Below are 25,000 nucleotides of genomic sequence, written 5' to 3'. Positions count from 1 at the left end.
ATAATAAGACAATATCTATGAATTTTTACAAAAAACGCTCAAAAGATTCCAACATTGAAATAAAAAATCTCCCGACAGCAACAAAACCTGCCCACTGCACACGGCATTGTCATCAACATACAATGGTCTATCAATAACTGACAGACTTTGACGTGATTATCACATTTCATGCAACCGAACATGAGACAGACAGACAGACAGACAGAGACAGAGAGAGACAGAGAGACACAGAGAGAGAAAGAGAGAGAGATGATGGTGATGGTGACAGTGTTGACCACACACACACACACACACACACACACACACACACACACACACACATATCAACATCCGAATTATCTGCCGAAGAAAGCCTGCTGTATATGTATATGCCAGACAACAAGATAGAAGTGTTTCTCTGAATAATATCATTGCCAAGTACAAGGCTTTTAAGTTTATTCTGTATGGAAGCAAAGACTTTGAACAAACTGCTTTCAACTCTGAATTAAAAGCCATACGAAATGTGTTTGTAGTCAGAAATATCACATTTAAGCTTCATGGAATTTTTGTTTCTCGTTATATGAAACCGTTTAAAAAACATATATACACAATTATATTCATGTTCAATTTTAAATTTTGATATAGCTTTAAACGTATGGGTTAGACATATCATTTGATAATATATCATCGAACGATTCACTGACGTTAGAAATAGGATGTCACACAACAGGGTACGAACACAAATCGAAAATCATACACAAACACAGATACAGTAGAAATTATATACAAGTGCATATCAATACAAAAACTTATGCATACTCACACATGCACGCACTGCACACACAGACTCACGCACATACACACACACTCACACACACACACACACACACACACACACACACAACGTTTGAACAGAGGGGAGCATCTCGAAAATCCCAAAAGCTGGATGTGATTCGTCCTGGCTAACTGATTTTGCTTTTTTTTCCTTAAGACTGATTTATCTTTAGAAAGATATGCAAAAAGAATATTCTTAGTTGTTTTTTTTATACACTCACCCAGGTATTTGGTGCAATTTGTTTATGGCAAAGAACTATGATTCAATGGCAAAGAACCATGACTCAAAAACAACAAATAAAATGGGACTGTTGTCACACCACTGCCAAAAGTCCGCTCAAAAGAAACATAAGAGCTTACTCAAATAACATACAATTGCAGTCAGTATTTCTTTTTGTCAGTATACTTATAGTTTACTAGCCGTTAAAAATAATGTTTGTGCTTGAGGTTTGAGCAAAGTGTTGGCTGAAAGCTCGTAGCAATAGCAGCAGCACAAAGCAGTAGTAGGTGTATTAGTAGTAGAGTATATCAGTAGTAGTTGTAGAAATAGTATTAGTAGTAGAAACTGAGAATGATGCGAGCCAGGCATGATGAACAGATACAGGTAGACAAGACAGACAGACAGAGGAAAGAATGTCAACAGACACTGAAACAACACGAATTCTACACACCTCAGTGACCACTCAGTGTCAGCCGATTGCAGTCCTACACTGCAGTGTCCCTGTTCACTGGCAATGGCTGCACGATGAAGAACCAAGGCAGAAAACAACAAACCCTGCTGTCCAGCACTGGTCTGACACGACACACACACACAACACACGGCCCAAAGGTCGCACGTGACAACAGTAGCGCGCCAAGTCAGTGGTATCAGGGTGTTCAAGACTTTCACAGCCGATGTCCCAGTTTTTTTGCTGGCATTGCTACAAACACGTGTCCAAGTCTGTACCAAAACGGGATTATCACTGTGTTGCCGAAGTGACGGACTCCAAAGTGTGACAAGAACTGGCCGAGTTGAACAGTACGACAAGTGCAACGTGAAGTTATCTCCAACTGTGTCTTGGTCTGTGTCCCTGGTGACGGAACGAACTGGTGACAAGCATCTGAAGCAGGGTCAGACCATGACAGTGAAGTGACTGAGACAGGGAGTTGCCGTGCACTGTGGCCATGCGCGCGAAGAAGTCGAACTCGTGGTGGTGGAGGTGGGAAGGTGGAAATTCCAGCACTGACTGAGAGAGACTGAGAGAATGCCGTGTGGTGGCACCTTTCTTGAAGCAAGGTGAGTTCTGATCAGCGGGTTCTCTACCCCCCCTCTGGAGACGCCTCTCTCGTAAGCAATGTGCAAGTTTCGCCCCCCCCCCCCCCCCCACCCACCCATCCACCCACCCACTCTCCGTCCCTCCCTCCTCTTCCTCCTCCTCCTGCTACACCGCCCAGCCCTGCCCTCTCCCCGTGACGTCAGCTAAAGGAGGAACGCTCATTAGCCAATCAGAGAGCCTCCCCGCCGACAGGCAATTTGCAGCTCGCGCCCCCAACCCCGCCTCTTTTTACAACTCGACTCCGCCCACCGGTGTCGCTGCTATCCATCACCTGTCAAGCACGGGCGGCGGCGCACGCGCTGTGGAGGACGAGACGCACGGCTCGGCGAGCGGTGTGTTTGGGGGATCAGCTGGGAGAGGCGGTATCCGCGTGGCGCTCTGTCTCCGTCACAGGGCGTGGAAACTGAAACCGGTTTGGCGCTGTGTCCAGTCTGACAGCCACTTGAAAAGGGAAAGCGATTAGCACTGTGATACTCCATGCCTGGACAGCTGAGCCGAGGAGGTTGTCCAGTGCTGGTGGGGAGACTGTCATTGTGAATTACACTGAAGGCGGCTGTCGTGGCACTGTCGTGGCATCAGTTTTCAATCGTTGTTTGTGTCAGTTGCTATTTTGAAAAATTATATATTATATACTACTTCCACTATTACTGCTATTACTAATCATTACAATTTTAGTGATAATAATAATATCATTATTATTATTATTATTATTATTATTAATGATGATTATTATCATTGTTATTATTATTATTATCTAATTGTCTATATTTATCAGACTATCTATGCACACATATATAGCCTTCACACACACACACAATCTCTCTCTCTCTCTTGATATATATATATATATATATATGTGTGTGTGTGTGTGTGTGTGTGTGTGTGTGTGTGTGTTACAAACACACATATTTATAATCACACACACACAAATATATATATATATATATATATATATATATATATGTCACGTGCGCGCGCGTGTGTGTGTGTATGTGTGTGTATTGATCATCATCATCATCATTATAAAAATTATGATTATTACAGATTTGCACCTATCAAACGTTACAGTGACAGTAACATGGAGCAGGGTAACAATACTGTATCAATGTTATTTGGGGGGAATCCAGCCTATCAAACGTTACAGTGACAGTAACTTGGAGCAGAGTAACAATACTGTATCAATGTTATTTGGGGGGAATCCAGGATCCGAACTCAAAATATTTTTTGAGTGCAATCTCGGCGCTCAGCTAAATGAGCGATGCCTGCCAAACCCGGTGCATGCTGATCATAAAGTATGTATCCGTCCAGGTCTAAACTAGCCAACATAAAATGCCATGTGATGCCTGCCAAACCCGGTGCATGCTGATCATAAAGTATGTATCCGTCCAGAACTCAACCAGCCAACATAAAATGCCATGTGATGCCTGCCTAACCTGGCGCATGCTGATCATAAAGTATGTATCCGTCCAGAACTCAACCAGCCAACATAAAATGCCATGTGATGCCTGCCTAACCTGGCGCATGCTGATCATAAAGTATGTATCCGTCCAGAACTCAACCAGCCAACATAAAATGCCATGTGATGCCTGCCTAACCTGGCGCATGCTGATCATAAAGTATGTATCCGTCCAGGTCTCAACTAGCCAACATAAAATGCCATGTGATGCCTGCCTAACCTGGCGCATGCTGATCATAAAGTATGTATCCGTCCAGGTGTCAACTAGCCAACATAAAATGCCATGTGATGCCTGCCTAACCTGGCGCATGCTGATCATAAAGTATGTATCCGTCCAGAACTCAACCAGCCAACATAAAATGCCATGTGATGCCTGCCTAACCTGGCGCATGCTGATCATAAAGTATGTATCCGTCCAGGTGTCAACTAGCCAACATAAAATGCCATGTGATGCCTGCCTAACCTGGTGCATGCTGATCATAAAGTATGTATCCGTCCAGGTCTCAACTAGCCAACATAAAATGCCATGTGATGCCTGCCTAACCTGGCGCATGCTGATCATAAAGTATGTATCCGTCCAGGTCTCAACCAGCCAACATAAAATGCTATCTGATTTTTTTTTTCTTTCACTCGTTCATTGATGGAGGAAAAGCTGCGGGAAGTAATGAACGATACGGATTTCTCAGAGCACAGTACTTACCAACTTACCGCAGGCGCCTTGCAGACACTGATTTTGTCTCCTTCTTTATTCATACAATCGCCGTTCCCTCGCCCACATCATACCCTTCCCCCCCACCCCCCCACCCCCCCACACACACACACACTGCACACAAGCCCCTCCCCCTCCACCCTCACCCCTTTTCTTCAAATTCTCTCAGCCTCGTCTCAAGCCAACTCAACACTCACCTTCCTCACTCACGTGCCAAGTGCACGCGCTTCCAAGTGACGTAACATCCCACAGCTGGTCCCTTCACATTGTGTGTGTGTGTGTGTGTGTGTGTGTGTGTGTGTGTAGCGGCGATGTCACTGCGCTACGTGTCGAGTCCTGTCAGGCGCCGTCACACTCGTGACACCTTCACCACGCGACCCAGACAGTGGACAAGGTCACAGTGACCAGGTGATGAGTTACGTCATCTCTGTTGACACCGGGTACGTCTTGCCCGGTCGTGTCACCGTGCTGGAATCTGTCACTGTCACATACATGGAATTATGACATGAACAGGAACCACAGAACTGCCCGTTCCTTTCTTTGTACAAGAGTGCAACTGACCACTGGGTGAAACCTGGTGGAGCAAAGTCAAGGAAACATACCAGTAAAGTTGCGTCTATTTAATATTCACAAACTGGAAACTGTCAATCAAAATCGAACGTATTGTATTCAGATACTGGCAGATTCATGCATTGTCGAACAGGATAAAGCTGAACGCTCTGTCATAAAATCAGCAAAGATGTCAAATGTAATGCATGGAGAAAGCATTTCCAGGAAATACGAAATATTTGACTGGCAGAGTTTAAAAGTGTTTTACCTGACTTAACACACTGTTTACGTGTATGTATTTTTGACAATTTCAATATATCAAGTGATGTTGCAGAAGGTTCTCCGCACTGTTCAGTACGACATGTCTGTTAGTTGTTTGATGTTAACCGTGTGTGTGTGTGTGTGTGTGTGACGGTGTGTGTGTGTGTGTGTGTGTGTGTGTGCGTGCGCGCGTGCGAGGTGTGTGTGTGTGCGCGCGCGCGTGTGTGTGTATGTGTGTGTGCGTGTGCGTGTGTGTGTGTGAATTAACAGCCATCGACAAATAACACTTGCCATAATCGCGCGAACCCCCCCATCCCACCCTCCCTTTTGTTCTGGTTAAACGGGCACGTCCTTGATAGTAACACGTCATATAATTATGACGTGATTGTGACGTCACGTGGAGGGTAGACACCACTGTGACGTGCGAAGTGTCAGCAGGCGTCACCCTCCTGCCAGTTTGTGCTGACTGCAACACAACATCGTTCAAAATAATATCTGATCAAATCCCTTTCAGACACAGTAATGAGGATGATGATAATGGTGTTGGTGATAATGATGATCATGGATGGGGCAAGCAGAAGACACAATCCAGCTAGTATGCCGACTACAAGACCTGAAAGAAACAAAAGAATGGGAGGAAAAATCCGAAAACCTCAACCATCTATTCAACACAGCCATTTCACCCACTCTAGGAAGACATTGTCGGGAATGGCCAGAGGGCAAAACTGATGCGGAAGTGAAGCTACTCATAGAAGAAAACAGCAAAGAAGAGGACATCATCATATACACAGATGGCTCAGTCACCAAAGACCAATCCGGTTGGGGATTCACTGCGAAACAAAATGGAAAAACAATTAGGGAAGAGAATGCTGCCTACAAAGTCACAACCTTCAGCCTAACGATGGAAGTTGAAGCTGTGACACATGCCCTCCAGTGGCTATCATCTATCCATATGCCCGGAAACCAACATTCCATGATTCTAACCGACTCAATGAACCTCATACAGAAAATTGAAAGTGGAATGGGAAGCCCAGAGTGGCATGAGGCAATGCGCAACTTTCAGATTAAGATTAAGGGGATGGAGGGGGTGGGAGGGGGGGATGGGAGAGGAGGGGGATAGGGTAATGTGTGTGTGTGTGTGTGTGTTGGGGCCCATGTACGTTTATGTGTATTTGATTGTGCTTTCATATCTGTGAAACTGCATGTTTGTTGCATATCTGTTATACATGTGTGTGTGTGTGTGTGTGTGAATGTGTGTCTGCATGTTTTACATTTATTATCAGTGTCGTCTTTTTTTTCTTTTCTTTTTTTTTTTTCTTTTTTTGTTGTTGTTGTGTTTTGGGTTTTTTGTGCGCTTAGGGTGGACTTCGTCAAGATTTTGCGCCTTATAAATAATTAGTAGTAGTAGTCGTAGTAGTATTTTTATGTATTTATCTTCTTTTTAATTTTTTTCTATAGGCCTGACTAAGCGCGTTGGGTTATGCTGCTGGTCAGGCATCTGCTTGGCAGATGTGGTGTAGCGTATATGGATTTGACCGAACGCAGTGACGCCTCCTTGAGCTACTGATACTGTTACTGATACTGATAATGATGATGATAAAAGAAAAAGATGATGATGATGATGATAATGATGATAATAATAATAGTAACATATATACTGCGCTTTCAAACCTGTCAGAGCGCTTTGTAATGACTCATCATTCAGAAACAAAACAAATAAGAACACACACACACACACACACACACACACACATCCATACCCCTGCACCCCTCCCCCCCCCCCCACACACACACATCCATACCCCTGCACCCCTACCCCCCCACCCCCCAACCCCCCACCCCCACACACAAACATATATATATACACACACACATGCACGTTCGAATATTCCGTAGGTTCTTATTTGTATTTGTATTTCTTTTTATCACAACAAATTTCTCTGTGTGAAATTCGGGCTGCTCTCCCCAGGGAGAGCGCGTCGCTACACTACAGCGCCACCATTTTCTTTCTTTTTTTCCTGCGTGCAGTTTTATTTATTTTTCCTATCGAAGTGAATTTTTCTTCAGAATTTTGCCAGGAACAACCCTTTTGTTGCCGTGGGTTCTTTTACGCGCGCTAAGTGCATGCTGCACACGGGACCTCGGTTTATCGTCTCACCCGAATGACTAGCGTCCAGACCACCACTCAAGGTTTAGTGGAGGGGAAGAAAATATCGGTGGCTGAGCCGTGATTCGATCCAGCGCGCTCAGATTCTCTCGCTTCCTAGGTGGACGTGTTACCTCCAGGCCATCACTCCACATCTTAACACTCACAACAATGTCCCGTCCAACAGTGCATGAAATCACTGGGCCAGATAGCTTTGAAAGGATTACATGTATGATAACTGCTTGTCTGATGGGGTTCTTGCTCGTTTTTAGCAGCTTTGCAATGAATTTTATACCTACAAAAAGAGTGTATGTTGTGTTATATCACGCGCGCGCGCGCGCCTGTGTGTGTGTGTGTGTGTGTGTGTGTGTGTGTGTGTGTGTGTGTGTGTGTGAACACATGTACGTTTCCGTAAGCGTGAGCAACCGTAGGGATGATTATACATTATACGATATCATATATTAATTTTGCAAATGTCTAAGACTTGTCAGCATTCAATCCATATCAAGTATTCTCGGCACAGTCAACAAAGAACTGAGGCAATCTTGCAGTCTCACGCACCGACAGTGTGTGTGTGTCGCAGTCTCTGGACTTTCCTGATTGGACAAGACTTTGGAGAAGGTGGTCAGCAGGGGTTTGAAAAAAGTTGGCAGACACCCCCTCCCTACCGACCTCACGCTGCCCCCCCCTCCCCCCCTCCACTACCCGTCACTCCCCTCCCCACACACACCTCTCCAGCAACTGAGCGTTAAGGGCGTTAGTCGTTACACTCAACACTACTACTCTGCTGCTACTGTTGCTGCTGCTGCTGATGACACTGCTACTACTACAACAACAACTACTGCTGCTGCTGACGATGACACTACTACTACAACAACTACTACTGCTGCTGCTGACGATGACACTACTACTACAACAACTGCTACTACTGCTGCTGACGATGACACTACTACTACAACAACTACTACTGCTGCTGCTGACACTACTACTACTACAACAACTACTGCTGCTGCTGACGATGACACTACTACTACAACAACTACTGCTGCTGCTGACGATGACACTACTACTACAACAACTACTGCTGCTGACGATGACACTACTACTACAACAACTACTACTGCTACTGCTGACGATGACACTACTACTACAACAACTACTACTGCTGCTGCTGACACTACTATTACAACAACAACTACTGCTGCTGCTGACGATGATACTGCTACTACAACAACTACTACTGCTGCTGCTGACACTACTATTACAACAACTACTACTGCTGCTGCTGACGATGACACTACTACTACAACAACTACTACTGCTGCTGCTGACACTACTACTACAACAACTACTACTGCTGCTGCTGACACTACTATTACAACAACAACTACTGCTGCTGCTGACGATGATACTGCTACTACAACAACTACTACTGCTGCTGACGATGACACTACTACTACAACTACTACTACTGCTGCTGACGATGATACTGCTACTACAACAACTACTGCTGCTGACGATGACACTACTACTACAACTACTACTACTGCTGCTGACGATGATACTGCTACTACAACAACTACTGCTACTGCTGACGATGATACTGCTACTACAACAACTACTGCTGCTGACGATGATACTGCTACTACAACAACTACTGCTACTGCTGCTGACGATGATACTGCTACTACAACAACTACTGCTACTGCTGCTGACGACGATACTGCTACTACAACAGCTACTGCTACTGCTGCTGACGATGACACTACTACTACAACAACTACTACTACTGCTGACGATGACACTACTACTACTACAACAACTACTGCTGCTGCTGACGATGACACTACTACTACAACAACTACTGCTGCTGCTGACGATGACACTACTACTACAACAACTACTGCTGCTGACGATGACACTACTACTACAACAACTACTGCTACTGCTGCTGACGATGATACTGCTACTACAACAACTACTGCTACTGCTGCTGACGATGATACTGCTACTACAACAACTACTGCTGCTGACGATGATACTGCTACTACAACAACTACTGCTACTGCTGCTGACGATGATACTGCTACTACAACAACTACTGCTGCTAACGATGATACTGCTACTACAACAGCTACTGCTACTGCTGCTGACGATGACACTACTACTACAACAACTACTACTACTGCTGCTGACGATGACACTACTACTACAACAACTACTGCTGCTGACGATGATACTGCTACTACAACAACTACTGCTACTGCTGCTGACGATGATACTGCTACTACAACAACTACTGCTGCTAACGATGATACTGCTACTACAACAACTACTGCTGCTGACGATGATACTGCTACTACAACAACTACTACTACTGCTGCTGACGATGATACTGCTACTACAACAACTACTGCTGCTAACGATGATACTGCTACTACAACAGCTACTGCTACTGCTGCTGACGATGATACTGCTACTACAACAAGTACTACTGCTGCTGACGATGATACTGCTACTACAACAACTACTGCTACTGCTGCTGACGATGATACTGCTACTACAACAACTACTACTACTGCTACTGACGATGATACTGCTACTACAACAACTACTGCTACTGCTGCTGACGATGATACTGCTTCTACAACAAGTACTGCTACTGCTACTGACGATGATACTGCTACTACAACAACTACTGCTGCTGACGATGATACTGCTACTACAACAACTACTGCTACTGCTACTGACGATGATACTGCTACTACAACAACTACTGCTACTGCTGCTGACGATGATACTGCTACTACAACAAGTACTACTACTGCTACTGACGATGATACTGCTACTACAACAACTACTGCTACTGCTGCTGACGATGATACTGCTACTACAACAACTACTACTACTGCTACTGACGATGATACTGCTACTACAACAACTACTGCTGCTAACGATGATACTGCTACTACAACAGCTACTGCTACTGCTGCTGACGATGATACTGCTACTACAACAACTACTGCTGCTGACGATGATACTGCTACTACAACAACTACTGCTGCTAACGATGATACTGCTACTACAACAGCTACTGCTACTGCTGCTGACGATGATACTGCTACTACAACAACTACTGCTGCTGACGATGATACTGCTACTACAACAACTACTGCTACTGCTGCTGACGATGATACTGCTACTACAACAACTACTGCTGCTAACGATGATACTGCTACTACAACAGCTACTGCTACTGCTGCTGACGATGACACTACTACTACAACAACTACTACTACTGCTGCTGACGATGACACTACTACTACAACAACTACTACTACTGCTGCTGACGATGACACTACTACTACAACAACTACTGCTACTGCTGCTGACGATGACACTACTACTACAACTACTACTACTGCTGCTGACGATGACACTACTACTACAACAACTACTACTGCTGCTGCTGACGATGACACTACTACTACTACAACAACTACTGCTGCTGCTGACGATGACACTACTACTACAACAACTACTGCTGCTGCTGACGATGACACTACTACTACTACAACAACTACTGCTGCTGCTGACGATGACACTACTACTACAACAACTACTACTGCTGCTGACGATGATACTGCTACTACAACAACTACTGCTGCTAACGATGATACTGCTACTACAACAGCTACTGCTACTGCTGCTGACGATGACACTACTACTACAACAACTACTACTGCTGCTGCTGACGATGACACTACTACTACAACAACTACTACTACTGCTGCTGACGATGATACTACTACTACAACAACTACTGCTACTGCTGCTGACGATGACACTACTACTACAACTACTACTACTGCTGCTGACGATGACACTACTACTACAACAACTACTAGCTACTGCTGCTGACGATGACACTACTACTACAACTACTACTACTGCTGCTGACGATGACACTACTACTACAACAACTACTACTGCTGCTGCTGACGATGACACTACTACTACTACAACAACTACTGCTGCTGCTGACGATGACACTACTACTACAACAACTACTGCTGCTGCTGACGATGACACTACTACTACTACAACAACTACTGCTGCTGCTGACGATGACACTACTACTACAACAACTACTACTGCTGCTGACGATGATACTGCTACTACCACAACTACTGCTGCTGACGATGATACTGCTACTACAACAACTACTGCTGCTGACGATGATACTGCTACTACAACAACTACTGCTACTGCTGCTGACGATGATACTGCTACTACAACAACTACTACTACTGCTGCTGACGATGACACTACTACTACAACAACTACTGCTGCTGCTGACGATGACACTACTACTACAACTACTGCTACTGCTGCTGACGATGATACTGCTACTACAACAACTACTACTGCTACTGCTGACGATGATACTACTACTACAACAACTACTACTACTGCTGCTGACGATGATACTACGACTACTACTACTACTACTGCTGCTGTTGACGATGACACTACTACTACTACAACAACTACTGCTGCTGACGATGACACTACTACTACAACAGCAACTACTGCTGCTGACGATGATACTGTTTCTACAACAACTACAACTACTACTTGTACAACCACCACCACCACTGCTGCTACTACTACTGCTGTTACTGTTGCAGCTGCTGCTGCTGCTGCTACTACTACTACTACTACTACTACTGCTGCTGCTGCTGCTGCTACTACTACTGCTGTTACTGTTGCAGCTGCTGCTGCTGCTGCTACTACTACTACTACTACTACTACTGCTGCTGCTGCTGCTGCTACTACTACTGCTGTTACTGTTGCAGCTGCTGCTGCTGCTACTACTACTACTGCTGCTGCTGCTGCTACTACTACTACTGCTGCTGCTGCTGCTGCTGCTGCTATTGTTGCTACTGCTGCTGCTCCTACCACCACTGCTGCCTTTGTCTTCTCCACTCCACGGCCAGTGTGGGTAACATCCTCGGGACATGTTGACAATTATAGAAAGGTCAACACTGATCCCTGTTGGCTTACATAGGAACGCACGAAGGGCGTTCAGGCACTGGCAGGTCTGCACATATGTTGACCTGGGAGATCGGAAAAATCTCCACCTTTTACCCACCAGGCGCCGTCACCGAGATTCGAACCTGGGACTCCCAGATTGAAAGTCCAACGCTTTAACCACTCGGCTGGTTTATCGTCACATCCGAGTGGCAAGACGCTCAGTTTGATTCTCCAATCAGTCTTGGACAACGGGGGAGAGGTGGAAGCGAAGCCACACCCCCCCACCCCCTCCCCCGGACACTGTATTGACAGATATGATCAGTGTCTGAACCACTGTGCTACGTCCCTCCCAGTCGAGGAGTTGAGGCGATTTCAAAAGAGCGCGCGTTCAGGAGGAAGCTGGCAGAATGGTTAAGACGCTCATGTGCCAATATAGTCTGTGAGGGTGAGGGTTTGAATCTCGTTCTCGCCTTTCCTCCCAGGTTTGACTGGAAAATCAAACTGAGGGCCTAGACATTCAGATGACACGATAAACTGAGGTCCCGTGTGCAGCACGCACTTGGCGCACTGTAAAAGAACCCATGGCAACGAGTGTTGTCTTCTGGCAAAAGTCAGGAGAAGAAATCCACTCTGATAGGTACACAATAATACCATGAGCAGGCACTCCGGGCCGGACTAAGCACGTTGGGTTATGCTGCCCGTCAGGCATCTGCCTGGCAGATGTGGTGAAGCGCATATGATTTGTCCGAACGCAGTGACGCCTCCTTGTGAAACTGAAACTGAAACTGAAAAGCTCGTTTGGTTTAAGGCCAGTGGCGGCTTTACAGGGGACAGCCCACACCAGCACACAGTGATTGTTTCACTGACCAGGGAAATGCTAATGACAGGTCTGTCACGACGTGAGCTTGCAGGTTTCACTCGCCAAGCCTGTTCCCCCTCCTCCTCCCTCCCCTTCCACACCCCTCCCTCCACACTCCTCTCACTTGCTACTTGGTTTCGGGGTGTGGGGTGGTGGTGTGTGTGTGTGGGGGGGGGGGGGTGAGGGTGACGGGATAATGGGAAGGGGGAAGAGGGGGGGCGCGCGAGTATTGAAACATGAGACTGAAATTAGACAGTGGAAAACAAGGGGGGGGGAGGGGGGGAGAGAGAGAGGGGTAGCGGAGGGTTGTGGTGGGTGGGGTGTGACACTGGGAGCAGACAGACAGACAGACAGATAGCAGAGACAGGGACGGAGACGGAGACTGAGACAGACAAGACACAGACACAGAGAGAATAAATGAATGAATGAATAGATAAATGAATGAATTTCATTTCGGGATAATCATGATTTAAACAGTTGTACCTCATATATCTGTTGCCTGAATATTTACGCATAATATCCCACGGCAGCTCCGCCAGATATGTCAAACTTCTTCAAATGCTTCGGGCTGTGGGCTTAAAAGTGAAATAAAACATCGTTATCGCCATTGTACGTCACACAGATAAGAAGTTTTTTTTTTAATGGAGAGAGGAGGGAGGAGGAGAGGGAGAGAGAGGGGGGGAGAAAGAGGTAGAGAGAGAGGGGGAGAAAGAGAGAGAGGGTGAAGAGAGAGAGAGAGACCGTACCGGAAACACTCGCTCCAGAGTTTATTTTGCGTGTCATTTGTAACGTGCGTGCGTTATCTGCTGTCGACGACGAACGTTTTGAATCAGCGCTGCATAACTCAGCGTTACGATTAGACATTACAACCTGAGGGGGCGTTAGTTGTTTGTTTGTTGTTGTTTTGCATTGGATGCCGACACCACTTGTCACGTCGACAGCTGGCACTTTGTGATTGTTTCTTTACCAGTCATCGTGATTTCTTCCTACTTTTTTCTGGTTTCTTCAAGTTGTTATCGTCAAGTCATCAAGGATAGAGACAGTGAAAGAGAGATGACGGATGGATCGTGAGTTTTCCTCACTACCTTTTCTTCTTTATCATTGTTTTTATACTTCAATTTATCAAGGAGATAGTGAGAGAGAAAGATGAGGTGGTGTGTGTGTGTGTGTGTGTGTGTGTGTGTGTGTGTGTGTGTGTGTGTGTGTGTGTGTGTGCTCTGAGAGAGAGACAGACAGACAGACAGACAGAGACAGACAGACAGAGACAGAGAGAAAGAGAGAGAGGGGGGGTTAAGTGTGAATGCTGTATGCCTGCTCTGAGAGACAGACAGACAGACAGACAGACAGATGCAGAGACAGAAATAAAGTCCTTTCCTAATCATCTTCGCTCCGGCAGGACCACAATATAGGCGCCAACAAATCTCCAGTCATTAAAAAAAAAAAAAAAAAAAAATGTCGGTCCTGAATGAGTCAGCTGATTTATCCAGGTCTTGCTCTTTACATCTCGTCTTCCACAGTTCTTTTTCCATGTGCCCTGTGGTCTGTCTCTCTTTCTCCATGTGCCCAGTGGTCTGTCTCTCTTTTTCCATGTGCCCTGTGGTCTGTCTCTCTTTTTCCATGTGCCCTGTGGTCTGTCTCTCTTTCTTCTCCATGTGCCCTGTGGTCTGTCTCTCTCTCTTCTCCATGTGCCCAGTGGTCTGTCTCTCTTTCTTCTCCATGTGCCCAGTGGTCTGTCTCTCTTTCTTCTCCATGTGCCCAGTGGTCTGTCTCTCTTCTCCATGTGCCCAGTGGTCTGTCTCTCTTTCTTCTCCATGTGCCCAGTGGTCTGTCTCTCTTTCTTCTCCATGTGCCCTGTGGTCTGTCTCTCTTTCTTCTCCATGTGCCCTGTGGTCTGTCTCTCTTTCTTCTCCATGTGCCCAATGGTCTGTCTCTCTTTCTTCTCCATGTGCCCTGTGGTCTGTCTCTCTTTCTTCTCCATGTGCCCTGTGGTCTGTCTCTCTTTCTTCTCCATGTGCCCTGTGGTCTGTCTCTCTTTCTTCTCCATGTGCCCAGTGGTCTGTCTCTCTTTCTTCTCCATGTGCCCAATGGTCTGTCTCTCTTTCTCCATGTGCCCAGTGGTCTGCCTCTCTTTCTTCTCCATGTGCCCTGTGGTCTGTCTCTCTTTCTTCTCCATGTGCCCAGTGGTCTGTCTCTCTTTCTTCTCCATGTGCCCAGTGGTCTGTCTCTCTGTCTTCTCCATGTGCCCAGTGAACTGTCTCTCTTTCTTCTCCATGTGCCCTGTGGTCTGTCTCTCTTTCTCCATGTGCCCAGTGGTCTGCCTCTCTTTCTTCTCCATGTGCCCAGTGGTCTGTCTCTCTTTCTTCTCCATGTGCCCTGTCGTCTGTCTCTCTTTCTTCTCCATGTGCCCTGTGGTCTGTCTCTCTTTCTTCTCCATGTGCCCAATGGTCTGTCTCTCTTTCTTCTCCATGTGCCCTGTGGTCTGTCTCTCTTTCTTCTCCATGTGCCCTGTGGTCTGTCTCTCTTTCTTCTCCATGTGGTCTGTCTCTCTTTCTTCTCCATGTGCCCTGTGGTCTGTCTCTCTTTCTTCTCCATGTGCCCAGTGGACTGTCTCTCTTTCTTCTCCATGTGGTCTGTCTCTCTTTCTTCTCCATGTGCCCTGTGGTCTGTCTCTCTTTCTTCTCCATGTGCCCTGTGGTCTGTCTCTCTTTCTTCTCCATGTGCCCAGTGGTCTGTCTCTCTTTCTTCTCCATGTGCCCTGTGGTCTGTCTCTCTGTCTTCTCCATGTGCCCTGTGGTCTGTCTCTCTTTCTCCATGTGCCCTGTGGTCTGTCTCTCTTTCTTCTCCATGTGCCCTGTGGTCTGTCTCTCTTTCTCCATGTGCCCTGTGGTCTGTCTCTCTTTATTCTCCATGTGCCCTGTGGTCTGTCTCTCTTTCTCCATGTGCCCTGTGGTCTGTCTCTCTTTCTCCATGTGCCCAGTGGACTGTCTCTCTTTCTCCATGTGCCCAGTGGTCTGTCTCTCTTTCTTCTCCATGTGGTCTGTCTCTCTTTCTTCTCCATGTGCCCAGTGGACTGTCTCTCTTTCTTCTCCATGTGGTCTGTCTCTCTTTCTTCTCCATGTGCCCAGTGGTCTGTCTCTCTTTCTTCTCCATGTGCCCAGTGGTCTGTCTCTCTTTCTCCATGTGCCCAGTGGACTGTCTCTCTTTCTTCTCCATGTGGTCTGTCTCTCTTTCTTCTCCATGTGCCCAGTGGTCTGTCTCTCTTTCTTCTCCATGTGCCCTGTGGTCTGTCTCTCTTTCTTCTCCATGTGCCCTGTGGTCTGTCTCTCTTTCTTCTCCATGTGCCCTGTGGTCTGTCTCTCTTTCTTCTCCATGTGCCCTGTGGTCTGTCTCTCTGTCTTCTCCATGTGCTCAATGGTCTGTCTCTCTTTCTTCTCCATGTGCCCAATGGTCTGTCTCTCTTTCTCCATGTGCCCAGTGGTCTGCCTCTCTTTCTTCTCCATGTGCCCAGTGGTCTGTCTCTCTTTCTTCTCCATGTGCCCTGTGGTCTGCCTCTCTTTCTTCTCCATGTGCCCAATGGTCTGTCTCTCTTTCTCCATGTGCCCAGTGGTCTGCCTCTCTTTCTTCTCCATGTGCCCTGTGGTCTGTCTCTCTTTCTTCTCCATGTGCCCAGTGGTCTGTCTCTCTTTCTTCTCCATGTGCCCAGTGGTCTGTCTCTCTGTCTTCTCCATGTGCCCAGTGAACTGTCTCTCTTTCTTCTCCATGTGCCCAGTGGTCTGCCTCTCTTTCTTCTCCATGTGCCCAGTGGTCTGTCTCTCTTTCTTCTCCATGTGCCCAGTGGTCTGTCTCTCTTTCTTCTCCATGTGCCCTGTGGTCTGTCTCTCTTTCTTCTCCATGTGCCCTGTGGTCTGTCTCTCTTTCTTCTCCATGTGCCCAATGGTCTGTCTCTCTTTCTTCTCCATGTGCCCTGTGGTCTGTCTCTCTTTCTTCTCCATGTGGTCTGTCTCTCTTTCTTCTCCATGTGCCCTGTGGTCTGTCTCTCTTTCTTCTCCATGTGCCCAGTGGACTGTCTCTCTTTCTTCTCCATGTGGTCTGTCTCTCTTTCTTCTCCATGTGCCCTGTGGTCTGTCTCTCTTTCTTCTCCATGTGCCCTGTGGTCTGTCTCTCTTTCTTCTCCATGTGCCCAGTGGTCTGTCTCTCTTTCTTCTCCATGTGCCCTGTGGTCTGTCTCTCTGTCTTCTCCATGTGCCCTGTGGTCTGTCTCTCTTTCTCCATGTGCCCTGTGGTCTGTCTCTCTTTCTTCTCCATGTGCCCTGTGGTCTGTCTCTCTTTCTCCATGTGCCCTGTGGTCTGTCTCTCTTTCTTCTCCATGTGCCCTGTGGTCTGTCTCTCTGTCTTCTCCATGTGCCCTGTGGTCTGTCTCTCTTTCTCCATGTGCCCTGTGGTCTGTCTCTCTTTCTTCTCCATGTGCCCTGTGGTCTGTCTCTCTTTCTCCATGTGCCCTGTGGTCTGTCTCTCTTTCTCCATGTGTCCAGTGGACTGTCTCTCTTTCTCCATGTGCCCAGTGGTCTGTCTCTCTTTCTTCTCCATGTGGTCTGTCTCTCTTTCTTCTCCATGTGCCCAGTGGACTGTCTCTCTTTCTTCTCCATGTGGTCTGTCTCTCTTTCTTCTCCATGTGCCCAGTGGTCTGTCTCTCTTTCTTCTCCATGTGCCCTGTGGTCTGTCTCTCTGTCTTCTCCATGTGCCCTGTGGTCTGTCTCTCTTTCTCCATGTGCCCTGTGGTCTGTCTCTCTTTCTTCTCCATGTGCCCTGTGGTCTGTCTCTCTTTCTCCATGTGCCCAGTGGACTGTCTCTCTTTCTTCTCCATGTGGTCTGTCTCTCTTTCTTCTCCATGTGCCCAGTGGTCTGTCTCTCTTTCTTCTCCATGTGCCCTGTGGTCTGTCTCTCTTTCTTCTCCATGTGCCCAGTGGACTGTCTCTCTTTCTTCTCCATGTGCCGAGTGGTCTGTCTCTCTTTCTTCTCCATGTGCCCTGTGGTCTGTCTCTCTTTCTTCTCCATGTGCCCAGTGGTCTGTCTCTCTTTCTTCTCCATGTGCCCTGTGGTTTGTCTCTCTTTCTTCTCCATGTGCCCTGTCGTCTGTCTCTCTTTCTTCTCCAAGTGCCCTGTGGTCTGTCTCTCTTTCTTCTCCATGTGCCCAATGGTCTGTCTCTCTTTCTTCTCCATGTGGTCTGTCTCTCTGTCTTCTCCATGTGCCCAATGGTCTGTCTCTCTTCTCCATGTGCCCAGTGGTCTGCCTCTCTTTCTTCTCCATGTGCCCAATGGTCTGTCTCTCTTTCTCCATGTGCCCAGTGGTCTGTCTCTCTTTCTTCTCCATGTGCCCCGTGGTCTGCCTCTCTTTCTTCTCCATGTGCCCCGTGGTCTGTCTCTCTTTCTTCTCCATGTGCCCCGTGGTCTGTCTCTCTTTCTTCTCCATGTGCCCTGTGGTCTGTCTCTCTTTCTTCTCCATGTGCCCAGTGGTCTGTCTCTCTTTCTTCTTTTGATAGAAATACATTCCCTGCATTATTTATGGTGTTATTAATAGTTATATGATATGCCTCTCTCCTTCTCCCATATTACCCACATTTTCTGGGTATCGAACACATCTAACTGCAGAATTTATATAGACTGAATATCTGTCATAGATTGAATATCTGTTCGTCTCACCGTATACTAAATCGTTAGGTGCCTTCATTTCAACTCCTAAAAACTTCTCCAGTCCAAATAAGTGAACGGACTCACATTGTATTGTAGCATTTTTATCTAGACCCCATAATTTTGAACCACAATGTACTATAGGCTGAATCTGGGTATCGAAAATTTGAATGAAAATATCCAAAGACTTATTGTTCAATAAAAACTTTCTTCATAATATGTAACAGCACACTCTTTGCTCTGCTTGAAAGATCCCTGCATGCAGCTGCAAAACTCAAACGAGCAGAAAAAAGAATTCCGAGATATTTGTAAGCATTGACAACTGGCATATCAATACCACCATACACCCACCTTTCCCTTGCTGCCAAATAACCACCTGTCCTAAAAACAACAAGATTACTTTTATCGAAATTAACATTTAATTGCAATTTAGTAGCTGAATTTTTTTTAAAGTTATTCAGTTGTGTCTGTAGACCAATAGCTGTCTCTGAAAGCAAAACAATATCACCAGCAAGTAATAATATAAACAGTTCTATACACTCAATTGGGAATCTCACATCATGTCTTCCTCGGTCTATCACTTCTAAAGCTAATTCATTCATGAATAATGAGAACAAAATAGGACTACAAACATCTTGCTTTACTCCTCTGCTGCAATTGATGTACTCAGTAAGTTTGTTACTATACCTAATTCTTATTTTGACAACATTATACATACTCTTTACACATTTAAAAAGCTTTCTTGTTATGCCATGTTTTGACAGAATTGGCCATGATAAATTTCTGTTGATAGAATCAAAAGCTTTTGTCAAAATCAATAAACGCTACGTAAAGTTTACGATCGACAGAGAGACACACACACACACAGAGGAGGTGGGGGTGGGACAGAGAGAGAGGGGGGGGAGGAAGACAGAGAGAGAGGGAGAGAGAGAGAGAGAAAGAGAAAAAGAGAGAGAGAAAGAGAGAGAGAGAGAGAGAGAGAGAGGGGGGGGTGGTATTACGGGAAACCAGGTCTCGACTTTTTCCTTCCAGACTGTCTACAGATAATCATACATGTACACAGACTGCTCCAGAACGTACCCTGTGGGTTATCTGTCTGTCTGTCTGTTGGTCTCTCTCTTCTCTCTCTCTCTCTCTCTCTCTCTCTCTCCCTGTCTCTCTCTCTCTCTCTCTCCCTGTCTCTCTCTCTCTCTCCCTGTCTCTCTCTGTGTCTCTCCGCTTCTCCATCAATCTCTCTCTATCTCTCTCTCTCTCTGTCTCCCCCCTCTCTGTCTCCCTCTCTCTGTCTCCCCCTCTCTCTCTGTCTCTGTCTCTGTCTCTCTCTGTGTCTCCCCCTCTCTCTCTCACTCACTCTCTGTGTATCTCCAAATTTCTCTCTATTCCTTTCTCTTTGTCTCTCTCTCTCTGTGTCTCCCCCCTCTCTCTCTGTCTCCCTCTCTCTCTCTCACTCTGTGTATCTCCCAATTTCTCTCTATTCCTTTCTCTCTCTCTCTCTCTCTCTCTCTCTCTCTCTATGTCTCCCCCCCCCCCCCCACTCTCTCTCTGTCTCTGTCTCCCCCCCCTCTCTCTCACTCTGTGTATCTCCCAATTTCTCTCTATTCCTTTCTGTTTGTCTCTCTCACTCTCTCTCTCTGTCTCCCCCCCTCTCTCTCTCTGTCTCTGTCTCCCCCCTCTCTCTCTCACTCTGTGTATCTCCCAATTTCTCTCTATTCCTTTCTGTTTGTCTCTCTCTCTCTCTCTGTCTCCCCCCTCTCTCTCTCTCTCTGTCTCCCCCCCTCTCTCTCTCTGTCTCTGTCTCCCCCCTCTCTCTCTCACTCTGTGTATCTCCCAATTTCTCTCTATTCCTTTCTCTTTGTCTCTCTCTGTCTCTCTGCCTGCCTGTCTTTCTCTCTGCTTATCTCTGTCTCTTTTTTCTCTCTTTCTATCTGTCTCTCTGTGCCTGTCTCTGTATCTGTTTCTCTCAGCCCCCCCCCCCCCCTTCTCTCTCTCTCTCTCTGACAAGGGAAAGAACACTAGCCGCCCCAAGGGGATCCCTCCCTCCCTTCCCTCCCTCCGTCCTGGCTGACCACTGCCCACCACAGCTACTGATGATCAGCAGGTCGCTGAAAGTGAGCGGTCAGTTCCCCAGCCCCCTATCAGCCCTTGTGGTCAGCACACAGCACAACACTACAGACAGCTCCCTCCGGCAGCACCACAAAGCCAGGCTTCAATGAACCGTGAAACGACGGGGGGGGGGGGGGGGTGCCCCACAGGAACAGAACAGAAGCTGCAGGTGAGGTTATGGTGTGATAGAGGGGATGGGAGGAAGGGTTTGTCAGGGTGGGGGATCGTGGAGGGGGGTGGGGGGATCGTGGAGGGGGTGGGGGGATCGTGGAAGGGGTGGGGGGATCTTGGAGGGGGGGGGATCGTGGAGGGGGGGGGCAGGAGGGGAGCTGGCATCGGGGCAGGGAAACAGGAGGATTGGAACAAACGGACTTAAAGCAGGACTTATTATAATTAAATATCTCCGTCCGAGATTTGGAAGGATTTCTTCCTATGACCGTCCGCCTCCACCCCTCCCGCCATGCGGGCAGCCATATTCCGTTTTCGGAGGGGGCGGATTGGGTGTGTGGGGGTGGGTGAGTGGGACTGAGGTGCATGCCATGCCGGATCTGTTCTTGTTTCAATAACCCACACAACGCTGATATGGATTCCAGGGTTACTCCCTCTCCCAATCCCCCCTCACCCCCCCCCCCTCACACCCCCTCACCAACATGGCCGCTTGTGTGTGTGTGTGTGTGTGTGTGTTTCTTTCTGTATACATGTGTGTGCGTGCGTGCATATGTGTGTATGGGGGTGGGAGGGGTCTGTGTGTGTGTGTGTGTGTGTGTGTGTGTGTGTGTGTGTGTCTGTCTGTCTGTCTGTCTGTCTGTCTGTGTCTGTGCGTGTGTCTCTCTCTGTGTATACATGTGTGTGCGCGCGTGTGTGCGTGCATATGTATGTATGTATGTGTGTATGGGGGGTAGAGTGTGTGTGTGTGTGTGTGTACATGTGTGTGCGCGCGTGTGTGCGTGCATACGTGTGTATGTGTGAATGGATGGTGAGAGGTCTCTGTGTGTGTGTGTGTGTGTGTGTGTGTGTGTGTGTGTGTGTGTGTGTGTGTGTACAAGGAGATGCAAACGGGTTCTGTTCTTGCCAGCGCACTACACCCTGCCTTGGGTCCTCTGTCGCCCCTCCCCTCCTCCCTCTCCCCTCTTCCCCCTCCCCTCTCCACTGTTCCCCGTCCCTTCACATCCCCTCCCCCCCTCTCCCCTTCCCCCCCCCCCTCTCCCCTCTTCCCCCTCCCCTCTCCACTGTTCCCCGTCCCTTCACATCCCCTCCCCCCCTCTCCCCTTCCCCTCCCCCCTCTCCCCTCTTCCCCATCCTCTCTCCCCTCCACCTCTCCCCTCCACCTCTCCCCTCTTCCCCGTCACTGCACATCCCCCCACCCCCCTGGTCTCTGCGGGGCGATAATGGCTGCAGGGTGCAGATAATTCAATTAGCTGATCGGAGAGAGAGAGAGCTTGTTGCCTCCCGTGGCTAACGGGACTGACAACAAACGAACTTCGACGACGAGGGGACAGAACTCCGGGAACTCTGAACGTTGTTCAGGGATGAAGATTTTTAGGCATGGGGCAAGTTCTTTTAATCTGTCCTTTGCTACATCTTCCATCCACTTCAAAGGGTACACATCCACATGAAAAAGGAAAGTCTTCCATCACTTCAAAGGGTACACATCTACAGACTTGTAGTTGTTGGCTATGAGGCCGGTCAATACTACATCTGTAGTTGTTGGCTGTGAGACCGGTCAGTGCTACATCTGTAGTTGTTGGCTGTGAGGCCGGTCAATACTACATCTGTAGTTGTTGGCTGTGAGACCGGTCAGTGCTACATCTGTAGTTGTTGGCTGTGAGACCGGTCAATACTACATCTGTAGTTGTTGGCTGTGAGGCCGGTCAATGCTACATCTGTAGTTGTTGGCTGTGAGACCGGTCAATACTACATCTGTAGTTGTTGGCTGTGAGGCCGGTCAATGCTACATCTGTAGTTGTTGGCTGTGAGGCCGGTCAGTGCTACATCTGTAGTTGTTGACTATGAGGCCGGTCAATGCTACATCTGTAGTTGTTGACTATGAGGCCGGTCAATGCTACATCTGTAGTTGTTGACTGTGAGGCCGGTCAATGCTACATCTGTAGTTGTTGACTATGAGGCCGGTCAATGCTACATCTGTAGTTGTTGACTATGAGGCCGGTCAATGCTACATCTGTAGTTGTTGACTATGAGGCCGGTCAATGCTACATCTGTAGTTGTTGGCTATGAGGCCGGTCAATGCTACATCTGTAGTTGTTGACTATGAGGCCGGTCAATGCTACATCTGTAGTTGTTGGCTGTGAGGCCGGTCAATGCTACATCTGTAGTTGTTGGCTGTGAGGCCGGTCAATACTACATCTGTAGTTGTTGACTATGAGGCCGGTCAATGCTACATCTGTAGTTGTTGACTATGAGGCCGGTCAATGCTACATCTGTAGTTGTTGGCTGTGAGGCCGGTCAATGCTACATCTGTAGTTGTTGGCTGTGAGGCCGGTCAATGCTACATCTGTAGTTGTTGACTATGAGGCCGGTCAATGCTACATCTGTAGTTGTTGACTATGAGGCCGGTCAATGCTACATCTGTAGTTGTTGACTATGAGGCCGGTCAATGCTACATCTGTAGTTGTTGGCTGTGAAGCTGGTCAGTGCTACTTCTTGGTTTCTCAGTTTTAAGTCATTTGTGATTCTGCGTGTGTTTCCATTGTGAATATATAATTTTAATGTGTTTACTTTTGTGTTGTTGTTCAGTTATTTCATTTTGTTTACAGTTAATGTTTTACTCGAACCCAGGGTAAATTAATCTCTCAAGGCCTTCTGGCTCATAGCGTTGGGTTTGAAGCTGCGATGGGCAGGCATCAGCTCCTTTTGTTTACCCATCTAGTCATTTATTAATTCAGTATTATCATTATTATTATTATTATTATTATTATTATTATTATTATTGTTATTGTTATTGTTATTATTGTATATTTTCTTACAGCAGGCGTGGTGCAGCGTACTGAGGTCTGTCCACACACTTCCGGATACCAGCTACAAACAGAAGGTGGGTACAGTACAGTTGTAACGGGTGATAACAAGATGCATGGATACTTTATCATCTCTGAATGAAAGAGAAATTGTTGACACTTTTACTGACAAAACGGAGACGTATGAATTAGCTCCACAGAACAACACAGGTCTGACCATGCTATATTCCAACAGGAACACCAGAGTAAACGTAATTATGCCCAGCAGAGCAAAACGTCGTTTAACCCATCCTGGACTTGCTGCAGAAAACAGAAATTAAAAGGAAGTAAACAGATTATCATTACATAAAATAATGAATACAAAATACAATGTACACATTACCAATAGAATAACAGTAAAAGATAAATTACACAAAATTAATCAACAACAAAAAAGGGTAAAGGTTCTGTCCTTCAGTCGTTTCCGAGGAAAGATGGGAGTAAAGCCTTTCACAAGTCCACACCACCAGGTCCAGATGGGGCTTCCAACACACACACACACACACACACACACACACACACACACACACACACACACACACACACACACACACACACACACACACACACACACACAGAAAGAGAGAGAGAGAGAGAGAGAGAGAGAGAGAGAAAGAGAGTCTCTTTCACCTTCATTTCCAGTCCCTTACAATCTGAACTTCCACGAAGAAGGACAAAAAAGAAAACGGTGGGAAGAGGAGGGGGGGTCGGAAAAACAAAGCACAAGACGTTCTGTAATTAATGATACTGTAGACTTCTTGCACAACACGTACTTGGCCTACCTCTAAACTTACCCCCCCTTCCCCCTTCTCCTAAGCCCCTCCCCGCCCCCAAATCCCCCCCACAGAAGTAAAACCCTGCAGATTTATCACGATCACCACAAATCCTGACTAATGTCCCGCAGCGTCTGGAATCAAACGGCACAAGGCGCAGATCAAAGACGCTACCGAACAGAAGGCACGGACCTGCCTGCAGCGAAAACACCCGGGAGGCAAGCCTAGGGTGGGGAGGCACGTCGGCGGTGAAACACCGTGATTAAAGTGAATTGCATT

At 47.1% G+C, this 25,000-nt stretch overlaps 1 protein-coding gene and 1 long non-coding RNA gene across 2 annotated transcripts in view; one reads left to right on the top strand and one right to left on the bottom strand.

The window, feature by feature from the left end:
- The window catches only part of LOC143283639 (heart- and neural crest derivatives-expressed protein 2-like), an 81,043-nt gene extending 78,950 nt beyond the window's left edge, over positions 1 to 2,093 (bottom strand). The window contains exon 1 of the mRNA XM_076589825.1: positions 1,485 to 2,093. The gene's annotated coding sequence lies outside the window, so the exon portion shown is untranslated. The remainder of the gene's footprint in view (positions 1 to 1,484) is intronic.
- An 11,986-nt stretch (positions 2,094 to 14,079) lies between these two features.
- The window catches only part of LOC143284125 (uncharacterized), an 11,116-nt gene continuing 195 nt past the window's right edge, over positions 14,080 to 25,000 (top strand). The window contains exons 1-3 of the long non-coding RNA XR_013055494.1: positions 14,080 to 14,213; positions 23,924 to 23,986; positions 24,853 to 25,000. The exon at positions 24,853 to 25,000 is cut by the window's right edge and continues 195 nt beyond it. This is a non-coding gene — a long non-coding RNA (uncharacterized LOC143284125). The remainder of the gene's footprint in view (positions 14,214 to 23,923; positions 23,987 to 24,852) is intronic.

Source organism: Babylonia areolata, chromosome 7, assembly GCF_041734735.1.
Source record: "Babylonia areolata isolate BAREFJ2019XMU chromosome 7, ASM4173473v1, whole genome shotgun sequence".
Lineage (NCBI taxonomy): Eukaryota > Metazoa > Mollusca > Gastropoda > Neogastropoda > Buccinidae > Babylonia > Babylonia areolata.
The sequence above is the reverse complement of the archived record's forward strand: the minus strand, read 5'-3'. Positions and strand labels throughout refer to the sequence as shown.